General features: G+C 44.2%; 1 pseudogene; it reads left to right on the top strand.

The window, feature by feature from the left end:
• The first annotated feature begins 2,583 nt into the window (after positions 1-2,583).
• On the top strand, positions 2,584-21,440 carry LOC121539845 (annotated as a pseudogene).
• Positions 21,441-27,540: the final 6,100 nt, after the last annotated feature.

Raw genomic sequence — 27,540 nt, 5'->3', positions numbered from 1 at the left:
TGTAAAGGTAATGAAGAGCTGCTCTACAGCATGATATAAATGTAAAGGTAATGAAGAGCTGCTCTACAGCATGATATAAATGTAAAGGTAATGAAGAGCTGCTCTACAGCTTGATATAAATGTAAAGGTAATGAAGAGCTGCTCTACAGCATGATATAAATGTAAAGGTAATGAAGAGCTGCTCTACAGCATGATATAAATGTAAAGGTAATGAAGAGCTGCTCTACAGCTTGATATAAATGTAAAGGTAATGAAGAGCTGCTCTACAGCATGATAGAAATGTAAAGGCAATGAAGAGCTGCTCTACAGCATGATATAAATGTAAAGGTAATGAAGAGCTGCTCTACAGCATGATAGAAATGTAAAGGTAATGAAGAGCTGCTCTACAGCATGATATAAATGTAAAGGTAATGAAGAGCTGCTCTACAGCATGATAGAAATGTAAAGGTAATGAAGAGCTGCTCTACAGCATGATATAAATGTAAAGGTAATGAAGAGCTGCTCTACAGCATGATAGAAATGTAAAGGTAATGAACAGCTGCTCTACAGCATGATAGAAATGTAAAGGTAATGAAGAGCTGCTCTACAGCATGATAGAAATGTAAAGGTAATGAAGAGCTGCTCTACAGCATGATAGAAATGTAAAGGTAATGAACAGCTGCTCTACAGCATGATAGAAATGTAAAGGTAATGAAGAGCTGCTCTACAGCATGATAGAAATGTAAAGGTAATGAAGAGCTGCTCTACAGCATGATATAAATGTAAAGGTAATGAAGAGCTGCTCTACAGCATGATAGAAATGTAAAGGTAATGAAGAGCTGCTCTACAGCATGATATAAATGTAAAGGTAATGAAGAGCTGCTCTACAGCATGATAGAAATGTAAAGGTAATGAAGAGCTGCTCTACAGCATGATATAAATGTAAAGGTAATGAAGAGCTGCTCTACAGCATGATAGAAATGTAAAGGTAATGAACAGCTGCTCTACAGCATGATAGAAATGTAAAGGTAATGAAGAGCTGCTCTACAGCATGATAGAAATGTAAAGGTAATGAAGAGCTGCTCTACAGCATGATAGAAATGTAAAGGTAATGAACAGCTGCTCTACAGCATGATAGAAATGTAAAGGTAATGAAGAGCTGCTCTACAGCATGATAGAAATGTAAAGGTAATGAAGAGCTGCTCTACAGCATGATAGAAATGTAAAGGTAATGAAGAGCTGCTCTACAGCATGATAGAAATGTAAAGGTAATGAAGAGCTGCTCTACAGCATGATAGAAATGTAAAGGTAATGAAGACAAGGTATATAACAAACAGCTCAACAAAGACCATATAAATTGAAACGTGTGTCCCAAATGACACTCTATTCCCTATATGGTGCACTACTTCTGTATTAGGGCTCTTATACGGCTATGGTCTAAAGTGGTGCCCTATAGAGTGAATGGGGTGCCATTTGGGATACAAACCATGGACCATTCTGGTTCAGTACCAGCAACAGTTTTCCCATTGAAATTAAACTTCACTTAAACCATTACAGATGTCAAATCCCCTTAATGGGTAACATTTTCATGCTTTGTCAATTTGTTCAAATCCCTTTTTACTCCAGAAGCATGACCAATCTGGATTTAACAGCCTTAATAAAAGTCATGGCTTCCTGACAAAATGTTATTATAAAAAAATAAAAATAAAAATAAAATAATAATATGCAGTAGCAAACCGTAGACTGGCTTTTTTATGGCGGTTTTGAAGCATTGTTTTCTTCCTTGCTGAGCGACCTTTCAGGTTATGTCGATATAGGACTCGTTTTACTGTGGATATAGATAATTTTGTACCTGTTTCCTCCAGCATCTTCACAAGGTCCTTTGCTGTTGTTCTGGGATTGATTTGCACTTTTCGCACCAAAGTGCGTTCATCTCTAGGAGACAGAACGCGTCTCCTTCCTGAGCGGTATGACGGCTGCGTGGTCCCATGGTGTTTACACTTGCATTCTATTGTTTGTACAGATGAACGTGGTACCTTCAGGAGTTTGGAAAATGCTCCCAAAGATGAACCAGACTTTTGGAGATCTACAATTTATTTTCTGAGGTCTTGGCTGATTTATTTTGATTTTCCCATGATGTCAAGCAAAGAGGCACTGAGTTTGAAGATAGGCCTTGAAATACATCCACAGGTACACCTCCAATTGAGTGAAATTATGTCAATTAGCCTATCAGAAGCTTCTAAAGCCATGACATCATTTTCTGGAATTTTAAAGGCACAGTCAACTTAGTGTATGTAAACTTCTCACCCACTGGAATTGTGATACAGTGAGTTATAAGTGAAATAGTCTGTCTGTAAACAGTTGTTGGAAAAATTACTTGTGTCATGCACAAAGTAGATGTCCTAACCGACTTGCCAAAACTATAGTTTGTTAACAAGAAATTTGTGGAGTGGTTGAAAAACTAGTTTTAATGACTCCAACCTAAGTGTATGTAAACTTCCGACTTCAACTGTATATGCTAAAGGTATAAGGCTACACATCAAGTTTACCAACAAAATATCTAAATGCATTGACTAATATATTGATATATCCTTGTAGCTTGTGGACCCTGAGATCTTTGAGTACAGTGGCATTTGGCCCAAATATCATTTCGTCCCAGCTGCAAACCTCACTTCAGCCCTGGCTGCTCAGCTCTTGACGCCAATCAAGTTTGAGTATGCCAATGGTGTTGTGGGTAAGGTATTTGCCCCCACTGGTGTCTCTGAAACAGTGCTGAATATCCATAGAGTTATCCTGAACATCCTTCAGCTCAACATCAAGAAGACACAGAACGTCTATGTGTTGCAGGAGGTAAGACTTGTATATTTTCATATTCACACTGTGATGTCACGAGAGGCTACACAGCTTTCAGCGGGATTGCTCAAGTAGTGCAAGGAGACCAGGTTCAACCAAAACAAGGATTTTATTAAAGGTGTCACACTCTGGTTCTAGGACTGTGTGTTAGAGCCAGGGTGTATCTCATTTGGTGGTGTTGGGGTTGGGTGAGTTTCATTTTGTTTGTGTTTAGTGGTGATTGGTCAATGACTCCCAATCGGAGGTAACGAGTGTCAGCTGTCGGCTCGTTATCTCTGATTGGGAGCCATATATATACTGTTGTGTTTCACTGTTTGTTTGTGGGTTTTTGTTCCGTGTTCAGTCGTGTCACTGTGGACTTCATTATTGTCATTTGTTGTTTTTCGTGGTTGCTTTATTTAATAAAGTCATCATGTTCACTCGCAACGCTGCGTATTGGTCCGCTCCTTTAGACGATCGTGACAGAAAAACCCACCAAGACCAGACCAAGCAGCGTGTCCAGGAGCTGAAGGGCGATAATTGGAAACAGAGGAGCGAGAATTGGGCGAGAATGATGGAGGCCTGGTCCACGGAGAGGAGAGACCCCCAGAAAATTTTTAGGGGGGGGCTCACGACGTCGGGGCAGCAGGTGTACGGGTTGGAGGAGTGCAGGAGGTTGGCAGATATGGCCGCCAGTTTAAGGGGGCCACTGGTTACGAAGGGGATGGAAAGTGTGGAGGCACGGCGAGAGGTACTGGGGGTGTTTCCAGTCCGGTCCGGCCCGTTCCTGATCCCCGTGTAGGGCCAGGGGTGTGTGTCCCCAGTGCGGTTCTGCCTGTCCCTGCTCAACGCACCGAGCCTACGGGGTGCGTCGTCAGCCCTGTCCAGCCAGAGCCGTCCGCCAGACAGGATCAGCCAGAGCCTTCCGCCAGACAGGATCAGCCAGAGCCTTCCGCCAGACAGGATCAGCCAGAGCCTTCCGCCAGCCATGAGCAGCCAGATCCTTCCGCCAGCCATGAGCAGCCAGATCCGTCAGCCAGCCATGAGCAGCCAGATCCGTCAGCCATCCGCGAGCAGCCAGATCCGTCAGCCAGCCATGAGCAGCCAGATCCGTCAGCCAGCCATGAGCCGGCCAGCCAGGATCCGTCAGAGCCGTCCCAGCCAGGATCCGCCAGAGCCGTCCCAGCCGGGATCCGCCAGAGCCGTCCAGCCGGGATCCGCCAGAGCCTTCCAGCCAGGATCCGCCAGAGCCGTCCAGCCGGGATCCGCCAGAGCCGTCCAGCCGGGATCCGCCAGAGCCTTCCAGCCGGGATCCGCCAGAGCCGTCCAGCCGGGATCCGCCAGAGCCTTCCAGCCAGGATCCGCCAGAGCCGTCCAGCCGGGATCCGCCAGAGCCGTCCAGCCGGGATCCGCCAGAGCCTTCCAGCCAGGATCCGCCAGAGCCGTCCAGCCAGGATCCGTCAGAGCCGTCCAGCCGGGATCCGTCAGAGCCGTCCAGCCGGGATCCGCCAGAGCCTTCCAGCCAGGATCCGCCAGAGCCGTCCAGCCGGGATCCGCCAGAGCCTTCCAGCCAGGATCCGCCAGAGCCGTCCAGCCGGGATCCGCCAGAGCCGTCCCAGCCGGGATCCGCCAGAGCCTTCCAGCCAGGATCCGCCAGAGCCGTCCAGCCAGGATCCGTCAGAGCCGTCCCAGCCGGGATCCGTCAGAGCCGTCCAGCCGGGATCCGCCAGAGCCGTCCAGCCGGGATCCGCCAGAGCCGTCCCAGCCGGGATCCGCCAGAGCCGTCCAGCCAGGATCCACGCACCAAGCCAGGGGCGCGTGTCGTCAGTCCGGTTCCGGCCAGCGGGGCTAGACAGGCCCAGGGGTACTTTGGGGGTTGGAGAGGAAGTGGGGAGGAAGCCCGGAGCCGGAGCCTCCGCCGAGGAGGAATGCCCACCCAGCCCTCCCTGTTTGCTTGTAGTTAGGCGCGGTCGCAGTCCGCGCCTTTGGGGGGGGGTACTGTCACACTCTGGTTCTAGGACTGTGTGTTAGAGCCAGGGTGTATCTCATTTGGTGGTGTTGGGGTTGGGTGAGTTTCATTTTGTTTGTGTTTAGTGGTGATTGGTCAATGACTCCCAATCGGAGGTAACGAGTGTCAGCTGTCGGCTCGTTATCTCTGATTGGGAGCCATATATATACTGTTGTGTTTCACTGTTTGTTTGTGGGTTTTTGTTCCGTGTTCAGTCGTGTCACTGTGGACTTCATTATTGTCATTTGTTGTTTTTCGTGGTTGCTTTATTTAATAAAGTCATCATGTTCACTCGCAACGCTGCGTATTGGTCCGCTCCTTTAGACGATCGTGACAAAAGGTCTTGGGAAACTAACGAAAGTATAACACAATTCTGTTCTCTGGTGGCTCTTTAAGGGTTAACAGTTCAGGGATGTCTCTTCCACATCCAAAATCATAACTCTCCCTCGCTTCAAATAACTTTTCCCCAGTCTTACTGTATTCCACGTTGCAGCTAGTGGCCAACCCAGCAAAACGTCCTTCCAAATGTCCCACACGTATTTCCACAGGTGCATATATCCAAAGGTGAGTATTTCCCAAAGGTAAGTATCTCCAAATCCTTATATTCCTCATGGAAGTGGACGTGCAGCACTCTTGTCCTCCAGAGAGCCCAGCCTGGAGACCGTGTCTCTTCCCTTCAACAAACCTTCAGCTCATCAGCTCCTGATTGGTTTCAGCTGCGTGGGAAGATTGGCCATAGAGGGTTGGAGTTCCCGACCATACCAGCAGATGGAGCCATAGCTGTCTGGGTTTGCAGCCATCTCAGGGGGATGTAACGTCCCTCCAGGACACAGCCTCTCGTGACATCACACATCCCCCTCCTCGGGACCGACGTCCTCGTCGGGGTAAAGGCAGCGAAGAAGGCATCACGCCGGAAGAGGGCGTCCGCATTGCCGTGGTGCTTGCCAGACTGCTCTCTCTTCAACTCCTCCAACTCTAGGACCAGGGACTCAGCCTCCTGTTGTCTCTCCTTGAGTTTCTTACTGAACGCATCCGCCTTGGTTTTAGCAGAGTTTAGCTTCTGTTGAGCAGCTTTCAGTTCCTTCTCTCTCTCTGCCTCCGCATTCTTCATCTTGTTCTCCAACACCTTGTACTTCTCCTCTGCCTTCTTCTGGACCTCCTTACTACTGCGCAGGGTCTCCTCACACTCCTCGATGGTCCTGCGCAGCCTCTCCAGCTCCTCCTGTTGCTTAGGGAAGGAGCTCTGTTGGAGTTTAGCCTGGAGGATATCTAACTCTTCTGTCTTCATGTCTAACTGTTGCTTTAACAAACGATACCTCTCAGCGGTCCCCTTCAGACCAGACAGTTCTTTGTCCAGATTCTGTAGCTCCGTCTCTGTGTCGGTCTGGGCACCTGCCATCCCTATCAGAGCCCGGGGCGGGAGTGAGTAACTCGGAGGATTGCACCGGAGCCTTCCCAGGATGAGTCTTGCCTCTCCGTTTCCGAGGTACTCGGGTTATCCTCTCCTGAGACTCTCTCCAGAGTGGGTAAAAGGCTGGGCAGTCTCGTCCAATTAGGACAGGGACGGGGAGGGAATCAACCACCCCCGCCGTCGTGTGTATGGTTCCCCGTGTGCTGGTCATTGTAAGTTCAGTAATGGGGTATTCTCTGGTGTCCCCATGGACACAGGAAACTGGGAGGACTTTCCCCGGGGTCAGACACGTTGGGCCCACCAAATCCTTATGCACCAGGGTGGCCCGGCTACCAGAATCCAGTAAGGCCTCCACATCATGGTGATTCACAGTTACCGGGCAGGTGGGGGGTCGATCTGGGCCGCCATCTACGACTCCCAAGAGCGAGGCAAACGATGTGTGGGTGCTGAGCTGGAGGACTCCGCAGTGGGCATAGGTTCATCGGCTGGTTTCCCACACTGCCAGGAGATATGTCCCATCTCCCCACACCGGTAACACTGTCGAGGTTCCCCATCCTGGTGTACTCTTCTTGGACCCGCCTGGTTTCTGGCTCCCCCTGGAGCCGGGATAAGTCCTGACGCGGCGGGGTTCGAGACCTTGGGGTCCTTTGGACGGGTTTTCCCCATTTGTGGTGGGGCCGCACTCCTGGGGTTTTTCCGGGAAGCATTCAGCATCTCCGCTGTGGCCTGGTACTTTTCCACAGCTTCCACGGTCAGATCAGCCGTGGTCAAGGCCTGTTGACTGATGAACCGTTTTGCCTCATAAGGCAGGGGCGCGTAGGTAACGATCCACCACAACGGCCTCCACCACCGCCGCTGCTGTATTCCTCTGCGGATCCAGCCATTTCCTTGCGATTCGGACAAGTTCATGCATCTGCGCCCGAGGAGGTTGGTCTGGTTGGAAGGTCCAGCTGTGAAAGCGCTGGGCCATACCAAACTTTGTGAGTCCATATCTGCTGAGGATCTCAGACTTCAGGGCATCATAGTCAGTAACCTGGTCAGGGCCCAGGTCCCGGACAGCATTCAGCGATTCCCCGGTTAGAAAGGGGGGCTAACAGACCAACCCACTGTTGCTTGGGCCAGGCTTCCCTAGTGGCCGTGGCCTCAAATGCATGCAGGTATGCCTCAATGTCATCGGTAGCTCCCATCTTAGATATAAAGTCACTTGCCTTTATTGGGCGGGTATTTTGGACCACCCTCTGTCTCTGCAACTGCAATTCCTCTGCCTTCAGAAGGTTGGCTTTCTTTTGCTCCTCCAAGAGAGCCACGTTTACTTGCATCTGGGCTTGCTGGCCAGCAACAAGGGCTTTCAATATGTCCTCCATTTCAGTCGGCGGGGAGCCTACGGCCAACTTGGAAAACTGGGTGATCAAACCTTCGGTATCCTCCTCTGACATGCACTATTAACGCTTGAGCGTGCCTGTATTCTCCACCACCTGTGATGTCACGAGAGGCTACACAGCTTTCAGCGGGATTGCTCAAGTAGTGCAAGGAGACCAGGTTCAACCAAAACAAGGATTTTATTAAAGGTCTTGGGAAACTAACGAAAGTATAACACAATTCTGTTCTCTGGTGGCTCTTTAAGGGTTAACAGTTCAGGGATGTCTCTTCCACATCCAAAATCATAACTCTCCCTCGCTTCAAATAACTTTTCCCCAGTCTTACTGTATTCCACGTTGCAGCTAGTGGCCAACCCAGCAAAACGTCCTTCCAAATGTCCCACACGTATTTCCACAGGTGCATATATCCAAAGGTGAGTATTTCCCAAAGGTAAGTATCTCCAAATCCTTGTATTCCTCATGGAAGTGGACGTGCAGCACTCTTGTCCTCCAGAGAGCCCAGCCTGGAGACCGTGTCTCTTCCCTTCAACAAACCTTCAGCTCATCAGCTCCTGATTGGTTTCAGCTGCGTGGGAAGATTGGCCATAGAGGGTTGGAGTTCCCGACCATACCAGCAGATGGAGCCATAGCTGTCTGGGTTTGCAGCCATCTCAGGGGGATGTAACGTCCCTCCAGGACACAGCCTCTCGTGACATCACAACACATACTGTATATCTTTATATGATTAATGTTTGAACTTCTCACTCTCCTTTGTATTACCTAGGCTGGAGCTCAGGGAGTGTGCAAGACCCACTATGTGATCAGTGAAGATGCCAAGGCAGAGCGCATCGATTTGACCAAGACCAAGGACCTGAATCACTGCCAGGAGAGAATCATGAAAGAGTTTGGTCTGGCTTACACTGAGAAGTGTGTTGAGTGCCAGCAGGTAGGAGCAAATGTAACTCGTTATTGGCTTTGGTGGACATCACTAAACAACAGATATTCTAGCCTAGTAGAAATATAACTAACAATACGTTTTATCTACACAGAGAGGAAAGAACATGAGGGGAGCTGCAGTCTACAACTACATCATGAAGCCCACTGCCACTGGTGCTATGATCCTGGATGCCACTGTTACGGAGCTCCATCAGTTCTCACCTTTTAATGAGATGACTGGCGCTGCCCAGATGGAAGCAAAGTATGTTGACTGATTTGTAAAAATACATCTTAAGGTGTAATGCATTGTAGGTACACTGTATACAGCATCTAAAATTCTTAATGATCTTAAATTGCCTGTTTACAGACAAACCTTGGCTTTTGTTGAGATCGAGAAGATCCCAGTTAAGCCCATCAAAGCAGAATATCTTCACCATGGATCCACTCAGTATGAGTTTGCCACTGAGATTCTCCAGACACCGATTCAGCTCCTTAGGCTCAGCAACGCACATGATCAGGTACAGTGACAAGTAGTACCTTCCTCTTGAGTTACAGGAGATTATCAGTAGTGTTTTCTTGAATTATGCTCCTGATAACCTTTCAAAATATTAATTCCTTCTCTCGTAAGATTATGGAGATTCTGAACCATCTGGTTGAAAACAATGTGGCTAAGGTCCATGACGATGCCCCTCTGAAGTTTGTTCAGCTTGTCCAGCTCATGCGTATGGCCAGCTTTGAAACCATTTGGGTGATCTGGCATCAGTTCAAGGCCAAGACAGCTTTCAGGTACTTTTCAAATAATCTCTGCGAAACAAATATCATCAAAAAAGCCAGGCACAGTACTAAAGTGAACCTTCCACTTTTTCAGATGCTGGATCCTGGATGCTATCCCTGCAATTGGAACTCCAGTTACTCTGAAATTCATCAAGGAGGAGTTAGAGGATGGTCAAATGGCTATTTCTGAAGCTGCTCCAGCTCTGGTGGCCGCTGTGCACATGGTGATAGCTGATGTGGAGGCCATCAAGCTTTTTGAGCTTACGATTAGGTTTAAACTTTATTTTTAAATCCTGGTTAATATGACTGAAAACAATCCTTTCTGCACCACCAGACACTGGCTTTCAACCGCAAGATTCAGGCAAACCCAGTTCTGCGTGAGGTCGCCATGCTTGGTTGTGGTACCATGATTTCCAAGTATTGTGCTGCATATCCCACCTGCCATGCTGACTTTGTGAAGGTAAAATATTTTTTCCATAATCACATCACATTCAGTTATTACTTATTGGATGAGAATGAAACTCTTCATGGGTCTTTCAACCTCCACAGCCCATCCATGATCTTTCTGTTGAGGCTATCGCTAAGGGCAACTTTGAAGAAATCACAATGGTTCTGAATTGTTCTTGGCAATGCTGGCCATCCTGCTAGCCTTAAGCCCATCATGAAGCTCCTGCCCGGATTTGGAACAGCTGCTGCTACTCTGCCATTGAGAATTCAGGGTGATGCCATCTTGGCTCTGAGGAACATTGCCAAGAAGGAGCCCAGAATGGTGAGTATTGCTCCTCTCTGTCAGTTAACACCACCACATCTTATGATATATTAACAATCCACTTACCATTTTATAATTCGTTGTTTTAGATCCAGGAAGTCGCTGTGCAGTTGTTCATGGACAAGGCTCTTCACCCAGAGCTCCGTATGTTTGCCACCGTTGTGCTTTTCGAAACAAAGCTCCCCATGGGTCTGGTAACTACTCTTGCTGATGCAGTGGCAAAGGATGCCAATCTGCAGGTTACCAGCTTTGTCTAATCTCTCATGAAGACCATGACCAAGTGCACCGCCCCTGACTTTACCTCAGTGTAAGAGCACTCTTCAATTTCTCAATACATGTCGTATAGATTTGCATCTGCATTTGAATCTAATTGCATTGTATTTTCACATTTAGGTGCTGCTGCCTGTAATGTTGCATTCAAGATCCTAAACCCCAAATTTGACAGACTGAGCTTCCGTTTCAGCAAAGCCACCCACCTGGATTATTATCATTGTAAGGGCCTCATGAACTGAACTGCTACAATCTTAATGGTTTCTCTCTCATATGTTGGTTTAGTGATTGTTTTCTTTCTAAAGCTCCTCTGATGATGGGTGCTGCTGCCAGTGCTTTCTACATCAATGATGCTGCCACTGTTTTGCCAAGAGCCATTGTGGCTAAAGCCCCCACCTACCGTGCTGGAACAGCTGATGATGTTTTGGAGGTAAAAACAGTTCTTCAAAACTATTTAAAATGATTATGATTCAGTGGTTCCGAAACCCTCTTTTAACGAGCTTTCTCAGATTGGAGTGAGAACCGAGGTAATCCAGGAGGCTGTTATGAAAATGCCCAAGGCTCCTGAAAATCTTCAGTCATTAAGGCTGTAAATACCAAGAATCACGTAATCTCACAAATGTATCTCCAAAGAATCAATGATTAGGTTTTTTAAATGAAGTTGATGAAGTTGATCAGTCAGCTTTGCTCTACTAATCTAACCACAGCTGTCTGACTGGAGGTCCCTGCCTTCAACCGAGCCCTTGGCCTCCGTGTACGTGAAATTCTTTGGACAGGAAATTGCCTTTGCCAACATCGACAAGGCCATCATCGAACAGGCAATTCATGTATGTATTATACTCCTTTATACTACTTTCTGGTCAGGAAAGCTGGAAATTCTTAAACCTCTTTCACAGTTGACTTTCACAGTTGTCTTATGTCATCACAGCTAGGTAGATGGCCAATGTTTGTTTCTCTACAGCTTACAACTGAACCTGCTGTTCAGGCAGAGGGAAAGTTGTCCATGAGAGCACTGCTGTCTGGAGCTGCTTTCCAGTATGCTAAGCCCCTGCTGGCTGCCGAGGTGCGTCATATCTTCCCCACCGCTGTTGGTGTGCCCATGGAGCTCAGCTTCTACACTTTTTTGCTGACGTTTACTGACACCGGCCATATTCAACGGGTGTTGTGCGTTCGTAAAATAATCAGTTATTCTGTGCTCTGGCATACTGAATTTATGAATGCACCCGAAATGGTTGCTTACATAGTAGAGTCTTTTGTTAAGACATGTAGCTAGCGAGGTAAACACTGAACCGTATTCCCAACTCATGACGTTACTACCCTGCATGAATCTGCAGGTACCTAACCAACCAGGTTCAATGTTAGCTAGCTAACATTAAGGTCTAATTAGCCAAGCAAAGCCAAGCTAAACAATTAACCATAATCCCAACTCATGACGTTACTACCCTGCATGAATCTGCAGGTAGCTAACCAACCAAGTTCAATGTTGGCAAGCAAATGGCTCTGAGATACGAATGATAAGATCATACACGTAACATTAGCTAGTGAGCCAACCAGCTAACGTTAGCTAGCTAGCTAACAGTACACATTAACATGAAATGAAACCACTTTTTGTCAAAATTAGAAAGTGTAATATCTGAAAATGTAGCTAGGTAGACTATCTTACCTGTATACATCATGCATGATGGGCGTGTCTCCCTGTAACGGATGCCATGGTTGCCTTTAGTTTGAAGATGTAATCCAGAGACAGGTGTTTTCTCCATCTCTTTAGCTTTCATACTCTAATTCCACGGATTTCAAAACTCGATCCTCCAGAAAGTGGAGAGCAACACTTATGCAGCTCCACTACACGATATATTTTTTTAAAAGCTGCGTTAGACAGGATTACCTAAACATACTGACCAGCTCAAATAGACAGAAGCGTGCTATATGGCAGACCAATCCGAACTCCGAACTCGGCATGTCCAGCCCACTCATTATCTCAGCCAATCATGGCTAGTGGGAAGGTTGCCTTCTTTTTACTGTGGCTTAACCAACTAGGCTTGTAATTTCACAATTGTATTCGTATATACAGATGGCATACAAGTTTGTTATTAAGGCACATGAAAGTTCACATGTTCCAGAAGGCATTTCTGCCAAAGAAACGCATTTTGATTTTAAAAAAAAGTTTACATTCAAATGGCTCTCCTGTGAAGTAGTGACCCGCAACATACACCTACTTTCCTGAAACTAGTCACATATACAATATGTGCAGCTATTAGTGATGCTTGGTTATATTAAACCTGAGTTGGTATACTTATTTTGCTTGCAGCATCCAATCGCTAAAGCAAGAACCTCCAGCAGAAGCAGCGCCTCCAGCTTTGAGGCTATCTACAAACGGGTGAAACGTCTATATCATAACTGGGGCTGTGTATAATTCTTCTCCATTGGTGACAATGGGAGTGAGTGCGAGGATTAACTAACACTGTGTCTTTTCAGGCCAAATACAGTGAGGGAAAAAAGTATTTGATCCCCTGATGATTTTGTATGTTTGCCCACTGACAAAGAAATGATCAGTCTATAATTTTAATGGTAGGTTTATTTGAACAGTGAGAGACAGAATAACAACAACAAAATCCAGAAAAACGCATGTCCAAAATGTTATAAATTGATTTGCATTTTAATGAGGGAGATAAGTATTTGACCCCCTCTCAATCAGAAAGAATTCTGGCTCCCAGGTGTCTTTTATACAGGTAACGAGCTGAGATTAGGAGCACACTCTTAAAGGGAGTGCTCCTAATCTCAGCTTGTTACCTGTATAAAAGACACCTGTCCACAGAAGCAATCAATCAGTTTCCAAACTCTCCACCGTGGCCAAGACAAAAGAGCTCTCCAACGATGTCAGGGACAAGATTGTAGACCTACACAAGGCTGGAATGGGCTACAAGACCATCGCCAAGCAGCTTGGTGAGAAGGTGACAACAGTTGGTGCGATTATTCGCAAATGGAAGAAACACAAAAGAACTGTCAATCTCCCTCGACCTAGGGCTTCACGCAAGATCTCACCTCGTGGAGTTGCAATGATCATGAGAACGGTGGGGAATCAGCCCAGAACTACACGGGAGGATCTTGTCAATGATCTCAAGGCAGCTGGGACCATAATCACCAAGAAAACAATTGGTAACACACTACGCCGTGAAGGACTGAAATCCTGCAGCGCCCGCAAGTTCCCCCTGCTCAAGAAAGCACATATACATGCCTGTCTGAAGTTTGCCAATGAACATCTGAATGATTCAGAGTAGAACTGGATGAAAGTGTTGTGGTCAGATGAGACCAAAATCGAGCTCTTTGGCATCAACTCAACTCACCGTGTTTGGAGGAGGAGGAATGTTGCCTATTACTCCAAGAACACTATCCCCACCGTCAAACATAGAGGTGGAAATATTATGCTTTGGGGGTGTTTTTCTGCTAAGGGGACAGGACAACTTCACCGTATCAAAGGGACGATGGACGGGGCCATATACCGTCAAATCTTGGGTGAGAACCTCCTTCCCTCAGCCAGGGCATTGAAAATGGGTCGTGGATGGGTATTCCAGCATGACAATGACCCAAAACACACAGCCAATGCAACAAAGGAGTGGCTCAAGAAGAAGCACATTAAGGTCCTGGAGTGGCCTAGCCAGTCTCCAGACCTTAATCCCATAGAACATCTGTGGAGGGAGCTGAAGGTTCGAGTTGCCAAACGTCAGCCTCGAAACCTTAATGACTTGGAGAAGATCTGCAAAGAGGAGTGGGACAAAATCCCTCTTGAGATGTGTGCAAACCTGGTGGCCAACTATAAGAAATGTCTGATGTCTGTGATTGCCAACAAGGGTTTTGCCACCAAGTACTAAGTCATATTTTGCAGAGGGGTCAAATACTTATTTCCCTCATTAAAATGCAAATCAATTTATAACATTTTTGACATGCGTTTTTCTGGATTTTTTGTTGTTGTTATTCTGTCTCTCAATGTTCAAATACACCTACCATTAAAATTATAGACTGATCATTTCTTTGTCTGTGGGCAAATGTACAAAATCAGCAGGGGATCAAATACTATTTTCCCTCACTGTACCTTGGCAATGCTGTTGCCCCAGCGTTGCCCCAGCCATGACCATCCTCATCCGTGCAGTAAGAGCTGACAATGACATGCAGGGATACCAGATTGCTGCTTACTTGGACAAAGCTACCTCTAGACTGCATATCATCCTGTCTAACTTTGCGCCAAATGACAACTGGAGAATTTGTGCTGACGGTGTTCTTCTGAGCAACCACAAAGTTATGGTAAGGCCATGTTTCCAATGCCACTGTACTGTAATGTCACAGTGCTTCAGTCTATACTGCTTGAGGTCATAACCAACATAATAAAATAAACACATCATTTTGTTTCTGTCTCAGGCTAAGTATGCCCGGGGAGTAGAGTGCCATGAATTTGAGACTGAAATCACAGCCAAGACTGGTCTTGTGGGACCAGACCCTGCATTCCGTGTGACCCTGGCATGGGAAAAACTTCCCCATGGCCTGAAGCGCTAAGCAAAGAAGTACAGTTACTCACTTCATTATAAAGACACATTTCTAGGCTTTACTTTGCACTAGTATTTACTAAACTGTATGAAATAGTGCTCAACTAAGTATTTATATTGTAAGTCAATACAATAAATTAAAATGCATTTGAAATGTTTTGGTTCACAATTCAGGTTGGCTGAGTACCTCCCTAGTGCTTCTCTCTATGCAGGAATGAGCCAGGCAAGCGCAAAAAAACGTGTTAAGCAAATCAAATTGACTGTGGATGTTGTATCTGAGAGAACCCTGAATGTCATTCTGAAAATACCAAAGGCTAGTTGACTTAGCCCTACTTTTTTTTTAACTGAAGTTCACTCTTTTCTCTTCGGTCTCTGATTTAAATATACAATTGTTGCAGAGGACAGTGCGCAAACAGGCCATGGCTCTCCCTATTGCTCTACCCATTGGAGCTACTGCTAAAGAGCTGAATGTCGCTGACCAGATCTACTACATGTTTTCCAAAGCCAGCACAGGTGAGAAGAGAGAAATATAATAGTTACAATATGGGGGCAAACTGTGTAATAAATGGGGTTATGATCCATAATTTTCTTGACAAATTGACCACATTCAACAACAGGAGGTACAAAAACGAGATGCCTCTCTCTTGCTAGCAAGTTTTGGCTCAGGATTGCACCCCAGAGCTCAAATTCATGGTTCTGCTGTAGAAGGATAACCTTTATGAACAAATGTGAAAATCTCTGACATGTGAGTTCAGCAAATATACAGTATGCTTTTTGTTTACAATTGTCCAAAATACTGTGGAGCATTCCGAAATGCTAAGCCATGGGAATGCATTTTGAAACGCAGACTCGTCTTTGGCAGACAGTTGCGATGCATTGTAACTTAAACAGTGTTGGAATTCTTTCAATTAATTTCACAAAAACTCACAATGATTGTCCTCTTCTTGCTTGTGGATGGCACATCCAGATCAGACAGAAATTTCAGGGCCTGTCTCTCTATGCCCCTAGCCATGGTCTCCAGGAGGTTTACTTTGATAAGAACACATGGAAGGTGAGTATAAGTTTAAACTCATGTGTTCTTCCACTGGACATATTTACACAAACATATACTACTGGTCAAAAGTTTAGAACACCTACTCATTCAAGGGTTTTTCTTTATTTTTACTATTTTCTACATTGTAGAATAATAGTGAAGACATAAAAAGTATGAAATAACACATATGGAATCATGTAGTAACCAAGAGAGTGTTAAACAAATCAAAATATATTTTACATTTGAGATTCTTCAAATAGCCACCCTTTGCCTTGATGGTAGCTTTGCATTCTCTTAACCAGCAACAAGCACACATGCACAAGCACACGCACACACACACACACATATATATATATATATATATATATATATATATATATATTTACATTTACGTCATTTAGCATATATATATAGATGCATAAACATAATAATAATATACCTTGTCATCAACATTCGAAAACAAAATCTCGAGCCAGTAGTCAAACCATAAACCATAATTTTCCCCAGAGCAGTTACAAAACAGATTAATCGAAATGTATAAATCAAATGTTATTTGTCACATGCGCCGAATACAGGTGCAGACTTTACCATGAAATGCTTACTTTTCCCAACAACGCGGAGTTAAAAAGTATGAAGATTTGCACACAAGAACATAAATAGCAACACAATAAATAACAATAACGAGGCTATATACAAGGAGTACCGGCACCGAGTCAATGTGCAGGGGTATGAGGAGTTGAGGTAATATAGTGCCTTCAGAAAGTATTCATACCTCCTTGACTTATTCCACATTTTATTGTGTTACAGCCTGTATTCAAAATTGACTAAATAGATGTTTTATTCTCACTCACTACACATAACACCCCATAACTACAAAGTGAAAACATGCCATTAAACTCTGTAACTGTTTTAAAGTCGGCCTCATGGTGAAATCCCTGAGTGGTTTCCTTTCTCTGCGCCAACTGAGTAAGGAAGGACAGCAGTATCTTTGTAGTGACTGGGTGTATTGATACACCATCCAAAGTATAATTAATAACTTCACCGTGCTCAACGGGATATTCAATGTCTGCTTTTTAAAAAAAAATCTATCTACCAATAGGTGCCCTTCTTTGCGAGGCATTGGAAAACCTCCCTGGTTTTTGTGGTTGAAATTCAGTTTGCGCGGCCACGCAGTCATGTGTGAACAGGGAGTACAGGAGGGGCCTAAGCATGCACCCCTGAGGGGCCCCCATGTTGAGGGTCAGCATGGCGGATTTGTTGTTGCCTACCATCAACACCTGGGGGTGGCCCATGAGGAATCCAGTTGCAGAGAGAGGTGTTTTTATTCCCAGGGTCCTGAGATTAGTGATGAGCTTGGAGGGCACCATGGAGTTGAATACTGAGATATAGTCAATGAACAGCATTCTCACATAGATGTTCCTCTTATCCAGATGGGAGAGTATGGTGTGAAGTGCAATAGAGATAGCGTTGTCTGTGGATCTGTTGGGGCGGTATATGAATTGGAGTGTTTCCAGGGTGTCTGGAATGATGGTGTTGATGTGAGCCATGACCAGCCTTTCAAAGCATTTCATGGCTACAGATGTGAGTGCTATGGGGCGATAGCCATTTAAATAGATTACCATGGCATTCTTGGGCACAGGGACTATGGTGGTCTGCTTGAAACATGTAGGTATTACAGACTGGGTCAGGGAGGGGTTGAAAATGTCAGTGAAGACACTTGCCAGCTGGTCAGTGCATGCTCTGAGTATGCGTCCTGGTAATCTGTCTGGCCTTGTGAATGTTAACCTGTTTAAAGGTCTTACTCACATCGGCAAGGGGAATGGGATCACACAGTCATCCGGAACAGCTGGTGCTCTCATGCATGGTTTTGTGTTGCTTGCCTTGAAGCGAGCATAGAAGGTATTTAGCTCATCTGATACGCTTGCTTCACTGGTCAGCTCGTGGCTTGGTTTTCCTTTGTAATCCGTGATAGTTTGCAAGCCCTGCCACATCCGACGAGTGTCAGAGAAGACGTAGTAGGATTCGATCTTAGTCCTATATTGACACTTTGCCTGTTTAGGGGGTCATCTGAGGTCGTAGTGAGATTTCTTCTAAGCGTCGGTATTAGTGTCCCGCTCCTTGAAAGCTGTAGCCTTTAGCTCAGTGCAGATATTGCCTGTAATCCATGGCTTCTGGTTGAGATATGTACGTACGGTCACTGTGGAGACGATGTCGTCGATGCTCTTCTTAATGAAGCCAGTGACTGATGTGGTAAACTCCTCAATGTTATTGGATGAATCCAGGAACATATTCCAGTCTGTGCTAGCGAAACATTCCTGTAGTTTAGCATCTTCTTCATCAGACCACTTCCATATTGAGCGCATCACTGGTACTTCCTGTTTGAGTTTTTGCTTGTAAGCAGGAATCAGGAGGATAGAGTTATGATTAGATTTGCTAAACGGTGGGCGGGGGAGAGCTTCGTATGCGTTTCTGTGTGTGGAGTAAAAGTGGTCTAGAGTTTTGTCGCCTCTGGTTACACAAATGGCATGCTGGTAAAAATGGGGTAAAACGGATATCAGTTTCTTGCTTGCTTATAGCCCTATACAGTGGCATGCAAAAGTATTCACCCCCCTTGGCATTTTTCCTATTTTGTTGCCTTACAACCTGGAATTAAAATTGATTTTTGGGGGGTTTGTATAATTTTATTTACATAACATGCCTTCCACTTTGAAGATGCAAAATAGTTTGTATTGTGAAAGAAACAAGAAATAAGACAAAAAAACTGTTCAGCCCCCCCAAAGTCAATACTTTGTAGAGCCAACATTTGCAGCAATTACAGCTGCATGTCTCGTGGGGTATATACAGTGGGGGAAAAAAAATATTTAGTCAGCCAACAATTGTGCAAGTTCTCCCACTTAAAAAGATGAGAGAGGCCTGTAATTTTCATCATAGGTACACGTCAACTATGACAGACAAAATGAGAAAAAAAAATCCAGAAAATCACATTATAGGATTTTTAATGAATTTATTTGCAAATTATGGTGGAAAATAAGTATTTGGTCAATAACAAAAGTTTCTCAATACTTTGTTATATACCCTTTGTTGGCAATGACACAGGTCAAACGTTTTCTGTAAGTCTTCACAAGGTTTTCACACACTGTTGCTGGTATTTTGGCCCATTCCTCCATGCAGATCTCCTCAAGAGCAGTGATGTTTTGGGGCTGTTGCTGGGCAACACGGACTTTCAACTCCCTCCAAAGATTTTCTATGGGGTTGAGATCTGGAGACTGGCTAGGCCACTCCAGGACCTTGAAATGCTTCTTACGAAGCCACTCCTTCGTTGCCCGGGCGGTGTGTTTGGGATCATTGTCATGCTGAAAGACCCAGCCACGTTTCATCTTCAATGCCCTTGCTGATGGAAGGAGGTTTTCACTCAAAATCTCACGATACATGGCCCCATTCATTCTTTACTTTACACGGATCAGTCGTCCTGGTCCCTTTGCAGAAAAACAGCCCCAAAGCATGATGTTTCCACCCCCATGCTTCACAGTAGGTATGGTGTTCTTTGGATGCAACTCAGCATTCTTTGTCCTCCAAACACGACGAGTTGAGTTTTTACCAAAAAGTTATATTTTGGTTTCATCTGACCATATGACATTCTCCCAATCCTCTTCTGGATCATCCAAATGCACTCTAGCAAACTTCAGACGGGCCTGGACATGTACTGGCTTAAGCAGGGGGACACGTCTGGCACTGCAGGATTTGAGTCCCTGGCGGCGTAGTGTGTTACTAATGGTAGGCTTTGTTACCTTGGTCCCAGCTCTCTGCAGGTCATTCACTAGGTCCACCCGTGTGGTTCTGGTATTTTTGCTCACCGTTCTTGTGATCATTTTGACCCCACGGGGTGAGATCTTGTGTGGAGCCCCAGATCGAGGGAGATTATCAGTGGTCTTGTATGTCTTCCATTTCCTAATAATTGCTCCCACAGTTGATTTCTTCAAACCAAGCTGCTTACCTATTGCAGATTCAGTCTTCACAGCCTGGTGCAGGTCTACAATTTTGTTTCTGGTGTCCTTTGACAGCTCTTTGGTCTTGGCCATAGTGGAGTTTGGAGTGTGACTGTTTGAGGTTGTGGACAGGTGTCTTTTATACTGATAACAAGTTCAAACAGGTGCCATTAATACATGTAACGAGGGGAGGACAGAGGAGCCTCTTAAAGAAGAAGTTACAGGTCTGTGAGAGCCAGAAATCTTGCTTGTTTGTAGGTGACCAAATACTTATTTTCCACCATAATTTGCAAATAAATTCATTAAAAATCCTACAATGTGACTTTCCTGAAAAAAAATTCTCTATTTGTCTGTCATAGTTGATGTGTACCTATGATGGACATTACAGGCCTCTCTCATCTTTTTAAGTGGGAGAACTTGCACAATTGGTGGCTGACTAAATACTTTTTTCCCCCACTGTATATATATATATATTGAAGCTTTCCCCACAACAAATGAGAAGCAAAGATAGTGGCCAAATGCCTGTTGCAGGAAACTGGACTTAGCCCACACAAGGTTCTCATGGCTATGGCCTATGAGAACCCCAGCATCCCCTCCATGTGCAATCCTGAATCTGCATTTGCTAGATACTATGATAAAGTGTTGTGTAGCCTTAACTGACTGCATCTAAGCTGTTCACTCACAGGTCTCTGCAGCACACCTGACGAGAAACCGCATTATGAGCTCCAGCCAGGGGACTGGGTAATGGTGAGAGGACACGATCGAGGGAAAGAACCACTGAAACCCAGGTGGAAAGGGCCGTTCCAGATGGTACTGGTCACCCAGACTGCAGTTAAGTACCCCGGACGAGACATGTGGATCCACGCCTCCCACTGCATGGTTGCCGAATGTAGGGCTAGAATAAAGGATTATAGAATTAAAAACCTGCTTAGGTTCTCTACTGGAGTAGGCCTATACGATCCTAAAATATATTGGTGTCATTATCTTTTTACAGAATTTTTTTAAATCTCAATATTAAAAATGTAAAGGATACACACCGGCAAATGGACTGGGTATGGTCAACAGGGTTGTTGTCTCTATTCGTGTGTGGCGGGCTGGTTAACACTGGGTTAAACAAATTAAGTTAATGGTAGAGCCACCAATAACTGGCTTATGGAAGCACTTCTCTAAGCAATAAGTATATTATATATTTCTATATGAGCTATTTACACAACCTTTTATATTCTTGAACCTAATGATATAGGCCTAGGTGTAAAACAGCCGAGGGATAGAGCAACAACCCTGGGATAAAAACAAAATGTGTATGGGTGGAGAGAGGGTTGGTTTTACAGGTTTACTCATGCTGGATTGTCAATACTGCATATCTTCTTTGCTATTGTGCCATGGCCGTGTCAGGGTTGATTGAAAGTTAAACTTATGTATTCCTTTATGAGTAGTGTTATGCCTAAGACACATTTTTACTGGCAGTCATTAGCGGCCTTTAGAATCTATGTTCCTTTCTCCTTCTTCCTTTTTGTCGGAATAAAACAGGATATAATGAGGACTACATGAAATATGTCTTGCATGTAATGGACTTTCTAAATATGAGCATGAATCTATAATATTGTGCTGTTATTATTTCTATTAATATTATCTATTATTGTTATTATTATTATTTTTATCATTTTATTTGGTTAGTTCTCTTAAAGAACACTCTCATGGATATGTAGTAGATCTATGGGGCTTTGAATGTGTGAGTGAAGGGTGGCAGTAGTTATGTTATCATGGGACTGCCCATATTTCCCTCTGGCTTACGCCAATTGGCGGCCAAGGGTTTGCCTTAGGAAGCAAAGGTGCGTCATGAGTCAGGGAGATGGTCTGATGGTCTTAGTGACAATAGACCAAGATAAGGGGGGAGGTTTTAGTGGGTGGAATATTAGGACAATTGGAGGTTTACACAGTTGCAGCTACAGTATGCTTAACAGTACAAATATGATGGTACAGCTATATGGACACTTAATCATCATGGTGCTTTTTAATTGCAAGTTTACAAACATTGGTTGTGGTAAGTATAATTGAAATTTGGGTATCATTATGGTAAGTGGGGAAATAAGTATAGCCAGTTGCAATTGTAATGGCTTACCAGATCATAAAAAAAGAAGATACATTTTTACATGGCTAAAAGAGAAACAATATAATATCTATTGAATACAGGAAACTCTCTCTAAAATATACAGTGCATTCGGAAAGTATTCAGACCCTTCCCTTTTTCCACATTTTCTTATGTAACAGCCTTATTCTAAAATGTATTAAACACACATTTTTCCTCATCAATCTACACAGAATACCCCCTAATGACAAAGCAAAAACAGGTTTTTAGATTTTTATTTGCAAATGTATTACTAATAAAAAACATAAATATCTTATTTACATAAGTACTCAGACCCTTTGCTATGAGACTCGAAATTTAGCTCAGGTGCATCCTGTTTCCATTGATTATCCTTGAGATGTTTCTACAACTTCATTGGAGTCCACCTGTGGTAAATTCAATTGATTGGACATGATTTGGAAAGGCACACACCTATCTATATAAGGTCTCACAGTTGATGGTGCATGTCAGAGAAAAAACCAAGCCATGAGGTCGAAATAATTGTCTGTAGTGCTCCGAGACAGGATTGTGTCGAGGCACAGATCTGGGAAGGGTACCAAAACATTTCTGCAGCATTGAAGGTCCCCAAGAACACATTGGCCTCCATCATTCTTAAATGGAAGAAGTTTGGAGAAGGGCCTTGGTCAGGTAGGTGACCAAAAACCCGATGGTCACTTGGACAGAGCTCCAGAGTTCCTCTGTGGAGATGGGAGAACCTTCCAGAAGGACAACCATCTTTGCAGCACTCCACCGATCAGGCCTTTATGGTAGGGTGGCCAGACGGAAGCGACTCCTCAGTAAAAGGCATATGACAGCCCGCTTGGAGTTTGCCAAAAGGCACCTAAATGACTCTGACCATGAGAAACAAGATTCTCTGGTCTGATGAAACCAAGATTGAACTCTTTGGCCTGAATGCCAAGCATCACATCTGGAGGAAACGTGGCACCATCCCTACGGTGAAGCATGGTGGTGGCAGCATCATGCTGTGGGGATGTTTTTCAGAGGCAGAGACTGGGAGACGAGTCAGGATTGAGGGAAAGATGAATGGCGCAAAGAGAAAGAGAAAGAGAAAGAAAGAGATCCTGTTCTCCCGAGTGGCGCAGTGGTCTAAGGCATTCCATTGCAGTGCTAGCTGTTCCACTAGATCCTGGTTCGAATCCAGGCTCTGTCGTAGCCGGCCGTGACCGGGAGACCCATAGGGCGGTGCACAATTGGCCCAGGGTAGGGGAGGGAATGGCCGGCATGCACTGTTCAAAGGCACTTAAATATTTTGTCTTTCCCATTCACACTCTGAATAGATAGGTTTGATAGAATGGCGCAGGAGAAGATGTAGCAGGGATGTAGCTCAGTTGGTAGAGCATGGCGTTTGCAACGCCAGGGTTGTGGGTTCGATTCCCGGGGGGGGGCAGTATGCAAAATAAAATAATGTATGCACTCACTAACTGTAAGTTGCTCTGGATAAGAGCGTCTGCTAAATGACGTAAATGTAATCCTTGATGAAAACCTGCTCAGGACCTCAGACTGGGGCGATGGTTCACCTTCTAACAGGATAACGACCCTAAGCACACAGCCAAGTCAACACAGGAGTGGCCTCGGGACAAGTCTCTGAATGTCCTTGAGTGGCCCAGCCAGAGCCTGGACTTGAACCTGATCGAACATCTCTGGAGAAACCTGAAAATATCTGTGCAGTGACGCTCCCCATCCAACCAGAAGAATGGGAGAAACTCCCCAAATACAGGTGTGACAAGCTTGTAGCATCATACCCAAGAAGACTCGAGGCTGTAATCGCTGCCAAAAGTGCTTCAACAAAGTACTGAGTAAAGGTTCTGAATACTTATGTAAATTTGATATTTCAGTGTTTTTTTTAAAATACATTTGAAAAATATTCAAACAACCTGTTTTCGATTTGTCATTATGGGCTATTGTGTGTAAATTGATGAGGAAAAAGAACGATTCAATCCATTTTAGAATAAGGCTGTAATGTAACAAAATGTGGAAAATGTCAAGCAGTCTGAATACTTTCCGAATGCACTGCAGATGAGGTTGGGTGGAAAAAGGACTGGAACGGAGAAATATATTTTTGTCATGGGCAAAGAAACTCAAAAGGGGTGATTATATTAATTAATAACAATTTTGATCTGATTGTGCAAACTGTGCAAACAGATCCTCAAGGAAGATGGATCCTTTTAAATATGCTATTGGATCAAAAACAGATCTGGCTAATTAATCTATATGGGCCAAATAATGATGATCCACACTTCTTCGAAAAAATATATAATAATCTATTGAGCTCACAAGCAAGGATGAATCTATTATTATGGTGGGAGATCTTAATACAGTTTTAAGTGCCTCAATGGATCGTAAAGGAAATAACACTACAAACTATCACCCTAATGCACTTAAGGAGATCACAAATATCATGGATACATTAGAACTAGTGGATATATTGAGGCTGAAAAACCCTGAGCTAGTGAGACATACAGTGGGGAAAAAAGTATTTAGTCAGCCACCAATTGTGCAAGTTCTCCCACTTAATAAGATGAGAGAGGCCTGTAATTTTCATCATAGGTACACGTCAACTATGACAGACAAATTGAGGAAAAAAAATCCAGAAAATCACATTGCAGGATTTTTTATGAATTTATTTGCAAATTATGGTGGAAAATAAGTATTTGGTCACCTACAAACAAGCAGATTTCTGGCTCTCACAGACCTGTAACTTCTTCTTTAAGAGGCTCCTCTGTCCTCCACTCATTACCTGTATTAATGGCACCTGTTTGAACTTGTTATCAGTATAAAAGACACCTGTCCACAACCTCAAACAGTCACACTCCAAACTCCAGTATGGCCAAGACCAAAGAGCTGTCAAAGGACACCAGAAACAAAATTGTAGACCTGCACCAGGCTGGGAAGACTGAATCTGCAATAGGTAAGCAGCTTGGTTTGAAGAAATCAACTGTGGGAGCAATTATTAGGAAATGGAAGATATGCAAGACCACTGATAATCTCCCTCGATCTGGGGCTCCACGCAAGATCTCACCCCGTGGGGTTAAAATGATCACAAGAACGGTGAGCAAAAATCCCAGAACCACACGGGGGGACCTAGTGAATGACCTGCAGAGAGCTGGGACCAAAGTAACAAAGCCTACCATCAGTAACACACTACGCCGCCAGGGACTCAAATCCTGCAGTGCCAGACGTGTCCCCCTGCTTAAGCCAGTACATGTCCAGGCCCGTCTGAAGTTTGCTAGAGTGCATTTGGATGATCCAGAAGAGGATGGGGGGATGTCGTATGGTCAGATGAAACCAAAATATAACTTTTTGGTAAAAACTCAACTCGTCGTGTTTGGAGGACAAAGAATGCTGAGTTGCATCCAAAGAACACCATACCTACTGTGAAGCATGGGGGTGGAAACATCACGCTTTGGGGCTGTTTTTCTGCAAAATGACCAGGACGACTGATCCGTGTAAAGGAAAGAATGAATGGGGCCATGTATCGTGAGATTTTGAGTGAAAACCTCCTTCCATCAGCAAGGGCATTGAAGATGAAACGTGGCTGGGTCTTTCAGCATGACAATGATCCCAAACACACCGCCGGGCAACGAAGGAGTGGCTTCGTAAGAAGCATTTCAAGGTCCTGGAGTGGCCTAGCCAGTCTCCAGATCTCAACCCCATAGAAAATCTTTGGAGGGAGTTGAAAGTCCGTGTTGCCCAGCGACAGCCCCAAAACATCACTGCTCTAGAGGAGATCTGCATGGAGGAATGGGCCAAAATACCAGCAACAGTGTGTGAAAACCTTGTGAAGACTTACAGAAAACGTTTGACCTGTGTCATTGCCAACAAAGGGTATATAACAAAGTATTGAGAAACTTTTGTTATTGACCAAATACTTATTTTCCACCATAATTTGCAAATACATTCATAAAAAATCCTACAATGTGATTTTCTGGAGAAAAAAATCTCATTTTGTCTGTCATAGTTGACGTGTACCTATGATGAAAATTACAGGCCTCTCTCATCTTTTTAAGTGGGAGAACTTGCACAATTGGTGGTTGACTAAATACTTTTTTTTCCCACTGTATATGTAGGAGGCTTAATCAAGCTAGCCGTCTTGATTACTTCCTGATCTCATTTTTGCTGACATCAAAAGTTTAAAAAGTATTAATAGGAGACCGAATGCGATCGGACTACCATCTAATTGGCCTTTTTTTTCTGCACAACATAGGTACAGCAGATTACCTTATTGTATGGGACACTTTTAAATGTACTTTTAGAGGCTATTCAATACAATAATAATCATTGAAACAAAAGCAGTTTAGGTCAAAAGAGATTAGACTAATGAATTAAATAGAGGAAATAACAGTGCAAACTGTGCTATAGAGGCACAAAATAGGTTAGAGGAAAAACAGAAAGAATTGGAGGAACTTATTCAAGAATGATCAAGTGTAATTTATAACAACAATAAAGCTAATTGGATGGAAAATGGTGAAAAGGGCAATACATTTTTCTTGAATCTTCAACATAGAAATGCTACCAAAAAGAAATTACAGAAACTCGTTACAAATTATGGAGTCATCCATGATTCACCAAATTATATATTGAGTGGAAGCAAACTATTTTAAGCATTTGTTTTCTTTTCAGTCTCCTCCATCTCCACTTAATGATTTTAACTGTAAGGATTTATTTCCTAATAATAATAATAATGTAAAATTAACAAATGTACAGAAATACCTGTGTGAAGGCCAACCTACAAAGAGGCACTTTTTGAGGCAATTCAATCTTTTCAGTTTGGAAAAACACCAGGGCTTGATGGTATACCAGTAGAGGTACAGTGGGGAAAAAAATGTATTTAGTCAACCACCAATTGTGCAAGTTCTCCCACTTAAAAAGATGAGAGAGGCCTGTAATTTTCATCATAGGTACACGTCAACTATGACAGACAAAAGGAGAAAATAAAATCCAGAAAATCACATTGTAGGATTTGTAATTTATTTATTTGCAATTTATGGTGGAAAATAAGTATTTGGTCAATAACAAAAGTTTCTCAATACTTTGTTATATACCCTTTGTTGGCAATGACACAGGTCAAACGTTTTCTGTAAGTCTTCACAAGGTTTTCACACACTGTTGCTGGTATTTTGGCCCATTCCTCCATGCAGATCTCCTCTAGAGCAGTGATGTTTTGGGGCTGTCGCTGGGCAACACGGACTTTCAACTCCCTCCAAAGATTTTCTATGGAGTTGAGATCTGGAGACTGGCTAGGCCACTCCAGGACCTTGAAATGCCTCTTACGAAGCCACTCCTTCGTTGCCCGGGCGGTGTGTTTGGGATCATTGTCATGCTGAAAGACCCAGCCACGTTTCATCTTCAATGCCCTTGCTGATGGAAAGAGGTTTTCACTCAAAATCTACAGGTAACGAGTGGAGGACAGAGGAGCCTCTTAAAGAAGAAGTTACAGGTCTGTGAGAGCCAGAAATCTTGCTTGTTTGTAGGTGACCAAATACTTTTCCACCATAAT

Source organism: Coregonus clupeaformis, chromosome 26, assembly GCF_020615455.1.
Source record: "Coregonus clupeaformis isolate EN_2021a chromosome 26, ASM2061545v1, whole genome shotgun sequence".
NCBI classification, from domain to species: Eukaryota; Metazoa; Chordata; class Actinopteri; order Salmoniformes; family Salmonidae; genus Coregonus; species Coregonus clupeaformis.
This window is presented reverse-complemented; position numbering and strand designations above follow the sequence as displayed.